This window comes from Falco peregrinus, chromosome 13, assembly GCF_023634155.1.
Source record: "Falco peregrinus isolate bFalPer1 chromosome 13, bFalPer1.pri, whole genome shotgun sequence".
Taxonomy (NCBI): Eukaryota; Metazoa; Chordata; class Aves; order Falconiformes; family Falconidae; genus Falco; species Falco peregrinus.
Genome location: NC_073733.1, coordinates 17,041,853 through 17,049,190, shown reverse-complemented (window position 1 = coordinate 17,049,190; position 7,338 = coordinate 17,041,853).

Below are 7,338 nucleotides of genomic sequence, written 5' to 3'. Positions count from 1 at the left end.
AACGGGAGCTTGAGTTCTTTCAGACAACAAAGCACAGAGATATCCATGCCCCTTGTCTTGGCCCATCCACCTCTGCCATGGACGAGGTACTCACCTGGAATGTTGGAAAATGCAACAGCAAGTCCCTGAACTAGAAAGGGACCTAAAGCTGAAGGCTTTCAGTGTCAGGTGATCTTCTGATGATAAACAATCTCTTTTTCTTCCCTGCTGGTACATCCCACTAGTGTAAATGGTGAAGCCCTCCCAGGGGGAAGATGTAAATTGAGAGAGGAAGGTGGTGTGTTTTGTCAGTTCTGATTCTCCTCTGCTTGTTTGCATTATTTTCATCCATAACGCATACTGCCGCTCGGGAAAGCGTCAGGGTTTTGGGAAGGAGGGAATTGCTTGGTTGGGAGGGCTGGTTTACAGATACGGTTTATTTTGATACCCCCTGTGCTTTCCTGGGCTGTTTGCAGGGTCCTGAGCTGTCAAGTGCCAAGCTGGGTGTTTTGGGACTGTCAAATACCATGGGAAAGGAACTGCGAGAAGACAACTGACTTTTCACTGTGTATTCAGAAACTCCTCTGAGAAGTTGAGAGACTGGGGGCCCTCCGTGGATTCTCTGAAAATTAGCTTATTACTTGACTGTTAAGCGTATTGTATATGCCAAGTAATTAATTTTTACAGCAAACGTCTAGGACTTGGGCAAAGGAGCAATTAATTCTTTGGAAATAGATCCATTATCATAATTGCTAATGGATGCAAAACTCCCTCAGACACAGATGGACAAAAAAAAAAAATCTTTCATCTCTGCAATTAGGGTACCTGAAAGTCAGATCCAGTGCACGTGACAGGTAGTTAGCCCATTAAAACTCCTCATCTAATGCTAATTGTGGCTGCTGAGCTCCAGTGTGTTAGATGGAGGAGAGAGAGCACAGGTGCCTCCTTCCTGCTTGCCCACAGCTAGCCCGGGAGCACCCACCCATCACCTCTTCCTCTCTGTGGGGATGTTCTTCCCCTCATGGGTGTAACTGGGATTTTCCTGCTGACAGCAGGCATCAGTGAATGTAACGCTATGAGCGTCTCAAAGCTGATTCCCGTTCACACACTGTGTTGCACAGACCTCGTGTGTCCTGTGCTGAGAGGAGCCAGGTCCCTGCCACAAACACTTGCCAACCAAATTTGTACAAAAGATGGGTTTGTCTCTCTGCAGCCAATGGCAAAATGGCACTAATCGAAGGAAACGCAGCCATGCAAGGGATGGAGTAAGGCCTTTGCTCCCTTTGTTACCGAATGACAGCTTTGCTGTGTCATTCCGCAACAGATCTTACCTCTTCAGCTTGATTTGTGGTTGAAACGACATTTGGGAACCTGCAGAATCATAATCAATTTTTCATAGAGCCCAACCCCTGAAAAGCATCTAACAAAGAGCACTCAGTGCCGTGCAGCTGCCAAACGCCACGTGTGTCCCTGAGCTGAGGGACTCTCGTGCTTTGCAGGCATGAGCTTCTCCCTGTCTCCAGACAGCATCCTCAGGGCCCCAGCTCTCTGCCCAGCAAACACGAGTCGGCATTTGCAATTGGCTAATGTACCACTGGTGAAAGATGGGAAGGGCTGAAGGGAATAGAGCAAGAGGCTTTTATGAGAGTTGATCTGTTGCTATTTAATCTATGGTGACAAAGGCATTGTTAATAGAACATGGGAAGGATTATGAGATGGGCCAGACCTCAGGTCTGAACGCTTGCGACATCTGGGAACACAGACGCTGATCTTCTGATCTTTTCAGCATCTCATAAGCACCTGCATTGTGCTTCTAGAGCATCTTCTTGCACAGCACTAGGTGGCATGACTTTTTTGTGATTGAAAGCCTAATATGATTCAGACCTAGTATAGGTCCAGCTCTGCTTTTTCTAGCATCTAGTCAACAGTGTAGGAGATAGAAGACAGAAGGGAAAAAAAGGCACAAACAGGGAATTTGTAAAATACCAACATTTTTGGATGGAACCTTGTTTTCTTTGTGTTTATACAACAGCACGTAGCAGGGCTGCAGTCTAAAGTAAGACATCTAGTCTGGGTGAAAAGCCATGAAAGTAATTGATAAGTAGTGTTAACCACTGTCATGCTGCCCACCCGTAAATCAGGAGAACTGGAGCTGTGATTGGAGTTGGTGGGAGATGAACCAGGGAGGCCGCTTCATGCACAGGTACGTAAGCAATAGGAACAGCTGTGCAAATCCTGTAGGGTTTTGATCCTGCATGACAAATGTGGTACAATGATAACAGCTCTCCAGAAGCCAATGTTCGGCATCAGAGGCATTGTGTAATTAAAATGAATCCCAGCCTGGCGAGGGCGTGTATGGCCTCTACTTTACTAGACACAGAGCAACTCTGAATCTTGCAGTCCCAAGCAGAGAAACAGCCATTTACATTTCAAATGTAGTTGCACCTTTTCCCAGTAATCACAGCATAGGGATGAACTGGCCCGGAAACGCTCCCACGGAGGTTGGGCAGCCAGCAAAATATTGATTGAACCAAGTGGTGGAACATGACGAATTACATTCACTAATTTGGCGGGGCCATGGAGACTTAGCGGGCAGGAGGGCTTCATCCAGGTTTTCCCAAGCCATGGTGGAGTAAGCAGTTTCTCTGTGCTGTGGGGTTGCAGCCCTTCGGGATACAGCAGCATTTGGCAATGAGTCACGAAACACCGACTGCAGAAGGCAAGGGTCTCATTTCTTACAGCACACTGTAAACAACCTCAGCGCTTACCGTTGGATCTGTAAGGATTCAAAGTTGACGTGCCACCGAGTAGTGTGATCGTTCGAGGAACAGGCATCGATTCCTTTCATTAGGCTGTGTTCCAAAGCTGCTGGCTGGCTGGAGAGGCTCGGAGGGCAGGGAGCCCACCTGCCCCCCCACCTGGGGCTGAGCTGCACTATCCAGCAGGAACAACCATCTTGCAATTAGCTGTTAAGTAATGTTCTGAATTGTCGTCACCGGGTTATATTCAGCTAATAAGCAGTGGTATTAGAGTCCTGCAATTGTGAATATTGCTAAGTCATTTTCTAGGGTACATTTCATGTGGTTTAAAAACGTATCTTCTCTTTATATAAAGTTAGGAAACCCTTGTCTCCATTCCTGCTTAAGGTGAGTCCAAGCTAAGTAGCCACACCATATAAAATAAGGCTGTATGGTTGGGTGCGGGAAGTGGATTCTTTAACAAGTACCCATTTCAAGCATTGCACATTAATTATGAATGCATCCGATTTTGACCAAAGGCCACACAGTGTAGCAAGCTGGGTTCAGTACATCTAGTGAAGCAGGAGAATTGACATGATTTTTTGTGACTGTACAACCAAACAGAAATGTACTGGCGGTGTTTGGAAACAATAACAGTTTTTTGGAGAAAGGAATAGGTGTCAGCCTCTCCTCTACAGGTGATGATACCACAGGCAGGGCTCTTGCAGTTGTGCTGCATGATGCTTCACAGGCTTCATGAAATTAGATTCGGCTCTTTCTGGAGTGTGGGAATCACATTGCATCTTTAAACGGGAGCAGACCTTCACACAGCTGAGAGCATTATTATTGACCATAGGAAACTACTTTCAGTACTGTTGGATAACAAAGAACCATAGAAAAAGCCATTAAATGCTTTCTTGGTACAGCAATGCTTTATGTTGTTTCCTGGATGGCTCCAGGAAGAAAGAGTTGCACAAAACTTTCTTTTATTTGTCCGTGTGACTTTTCAGCAATTTCCAACCTTAATTTCTTGCTGGTAGGTGCTGCCTTGAAGTCCTTGCTGACCTTCCTGAATTCTGAGCAGCACAGTTAAAACAGCGAGTTTGGAGAGCAAATATTTCTGCTAGAAATAACCTGTTTTTCCTGGGGACCAAAGCTACCCAGATAGTGTAATGGCATTTTGGAGTTCTGGCTGTGTTAGGAAAGGGAAAAAACTGAAATTGTGTGCTGGGCACAGCTCAGAAGATGGAGTAGGTGCTTTACTCGTGGAAGTGAATGCAACAGTACTTCATTACCGGCAGTGTTAAGGAAATGAATCAGAAGTCATTAGTGAAGAGCTCTCAGTTCATCCCTTCTTCAGGAAGAAGTAGCTCTTCTAGGTATTCTTCATGGGAGTTGTTCTTATTGCTTTGGTGTCAGGAATAGAAGCTGAATTGTTTCTCAAGAAGCATTATCTTGCCACGCTAGACATCAGTAAATACAGGCGTATCTAACTTTTTGCTCAAGGAAGGGGATTTTTAGTTGATTCAGTTCCCTTTTTTCAAATTATTGGCTGCTGCTGTTTGCTTTAATTATCTTTTAATGGAAAAACAAATATGACAGTATATTGTACTGATTAACACAGTAAAAAGATTCTTAAACTGCTTACAGTCAAATTTGTTTAAATTTAGGGGGATGAAGTCACTTATATTGTTGATTTCAATCCGCTTTGCAAGTACAGCACTTGGTGAGGGGAGCTCGCTTGCAGAATGAAGCATCTATCCCTTCCGTGCACTTTACTGATGTGTTTGGCTTTTTGCTTTAACAGTAACTGCTGTGATTAGTAATTGGTACATTAACCACTCAAGGTTTTCATTTAAAACTCTGTGGCTCTGTGGTGCCTGGACAGCGGAGGGGGGACAAGAGGGCAGGTAGTGGAGTGACTGCCGGTTTCAGGCTAGCAGAGAGCCAGCGCCTGCCTGTGTGGTTGCTGGGGGCGATTTTCTTCTTACAGGGGCAAAACTATTGCCCCCAGCTAGCAGGCTGCTGGCTTTGGGTGCCAGTCACTAGGTGGCAATGTGACATGCAGGCACACAGCAGCACGCAGAGCTGCTCTCCAGCCCCAGGGAGGCTGCTCAGAGCATCTGCATCCCCCCATCCCTCACCTCTGGGGCCAGAGCTGGTTTTGGAGGACCCGATGGTGGTGTAGAGCCCGAGATCTGTGCTGTGGAAGGAGGTGGGTGTCTTGTGGCTGGCCATGTGCAGCTGCGCTCGGTGCCTCCGGCTCTGTCACTGATCCGCAGTCCAGCAGGAAAACAGGCAAGGGGCACAAATCTGCTGCTGGTTGGGTAAGATGGTGTGTGGCATATCCTCACCTCTCTGCCCAAAAGCACAGGTTCCTCAGGCACAAACCAAGCCTCCTCCCCAGCCAGTTCAGACCTTGCGACCCCATGTCTTTTCCCAATAAAAGCCACATTGTGACCCGTGGCTGTGTCAGAAATGTTGCTAAAGCTGACTGATGATGGGCTAGCAGTGCATCCTTACATAAACATGGCTGGGGGAACCAGGCTGAAAATGTTTCTCGGGAGAAGGAGGTGGCCCGAGTACCTCAGGCAGTATCTCTGTGCTGTAGAGGAGGGAGCTGGATGCCTGCAAAGTGGGTATCGCTGTACGTGAGCACCGCTTTGGCAGCTCTCGGCATGCTGGCGCTCCTGCCTTGACAGGATGATGCTGTATTTTGCTAATAGCAGCATCCACTCTGTGCCTCACACAGCGATCTGTTTAGCTTTTGTCACGGGAAGACAACAGTAAGTCACTTGCCTATGAACATCTGTTTGCATGAAGGTCAGCGGGGTGTAGTTTGAAATGAGGATTGTCCCAGGACCATGTGTTTCACTTGCAGTAATGCTGTGGCTGAATACTTCTTGGGAAGCCTTTCATCCCATTCAGAGCAACTTTCTGCTTAGGCCAAATGGGGCAGTGACATCAAGCTTCCCCTTTGACTGTTTCCCCACAGTGACTAATACATTCTTCATGCTGTATCTGTTTTGACTTGCCGAGTATCTTCTGTTAGCGGTGTCTATGAGCTTTCCTGCACCAACAGTGCAAGACTCTGCTCTAACGTCACACTTGAGAAGGAGCAGTTCCCCAGCAGAAATTTTCTGTTTCTCTCCCTCCTATATTGGACTTAAATGCATGCATCCACATTGATGTCCTGAGGTCGTTAATCACCGCAACATTGGCCTGGAAGAGACCTTAGGAGCCCAGACGCAGAAGGGATATTCCATGGCCATTGTCAACAACTCTGTGCCCTTCCCCAGTCCCCTCCTCTCCCTCTCAACTTCTTAGTGTTGGGTTGAGAAGCTGGAGGAAAGGACAGATGGGAATACACAGCATCATGTGTGAGACCGGTTCTGAGGAGCCCTGGAGCTCTCCTCTGCCCCGCTGGGGGAGGTGGCTGCATCACTGCGCTCCTTGCCGAGGAGCTGCCACCAGCCAGAACCATTTGGGACACGGCACAGAATCTGCCTCATTAATTATAAAATTATCTGCTGCTGTACTATGGTGGTGACCTCAGGTCTATGTGCAAATGTGCCCTGGAATACCAAGTACCATAACAATTTTTGAAAGGAATTTGGAGATTTTGTAGATTCCTCAAGCTGTTTCTGGTGGAGCACTTCCTGGAACTGGTAATGAAATCAGTCATTTTGCAAGTCTCCAGTTTAATGCACACAGTCTTGTGGTGGCAGCTTTTAAAAGCTGTTTGTCTCATTAAAGTTCAGTTAACTCATTTCTGAAATTAGAAACTTCTATGATTAATGACTTGTGGTAGCTTGCTTTTAAAGGAGATGCTTGCTAATCAGGTTTGTTTATTTTTCCAAAATCACTTCTGGGACTTGTATTATTGCCTTAGTTATGTCACAGTGACAGTGATACTTCGTACTTCAAGAAAAATAAGTGGTAATGATGCAATTCATGCCTACAAGAACTGTGTCTGAGGAGCAATTGAAGACTACACAGCTGTAATAACAAAACACAAGGAGAAGTATTTTCGGTGAATTTTTCAGCTTTAGCACAGAAATTCGTGTTCATTTTAATGGAGATCTGCCAGGCTAAAAGGCTTAAGGTCAGGACTACAAAGAATAGGTCACATTCATCTTCACTTGCTTTTCTTTAACCTTTGTTAGCACCTCTGAACTGCACTGACATGTAAATAACATAGGCGCTAACCTTTTCATCGTACACATGCTCACAGCCCGAATAGTGAGTCAGAAATAGCAGTTTCTCAAACAATTATTTCCAGACACACACCAGTGAGGATGACAGTGCTCTGGGTGTTATCACTGAAAGGGCATCTGAACCGCAGCTCAACATGGTTGCTGGAGTGTGGATGCAGAGCTCAGATCATGGTGACACCTCTGCTCCTCCCTGACTCCAAGGAGAGTGTGTAAGGGATTAATCCTGGGGTTTACAACATCTCGCACCAACTGAGAAATACTGCGACCAATTCTGGTGCTGTCCCTGGATGGTCCATGCTCTATGGCTTTCAGCTTTTCTTTCCAGTTGAATTGAAAAACCTTCATCCTGTGACTGGATCCTGCAGTGAAGTACTCAGAAGTAAGTCCTGTTACCAAATATATCT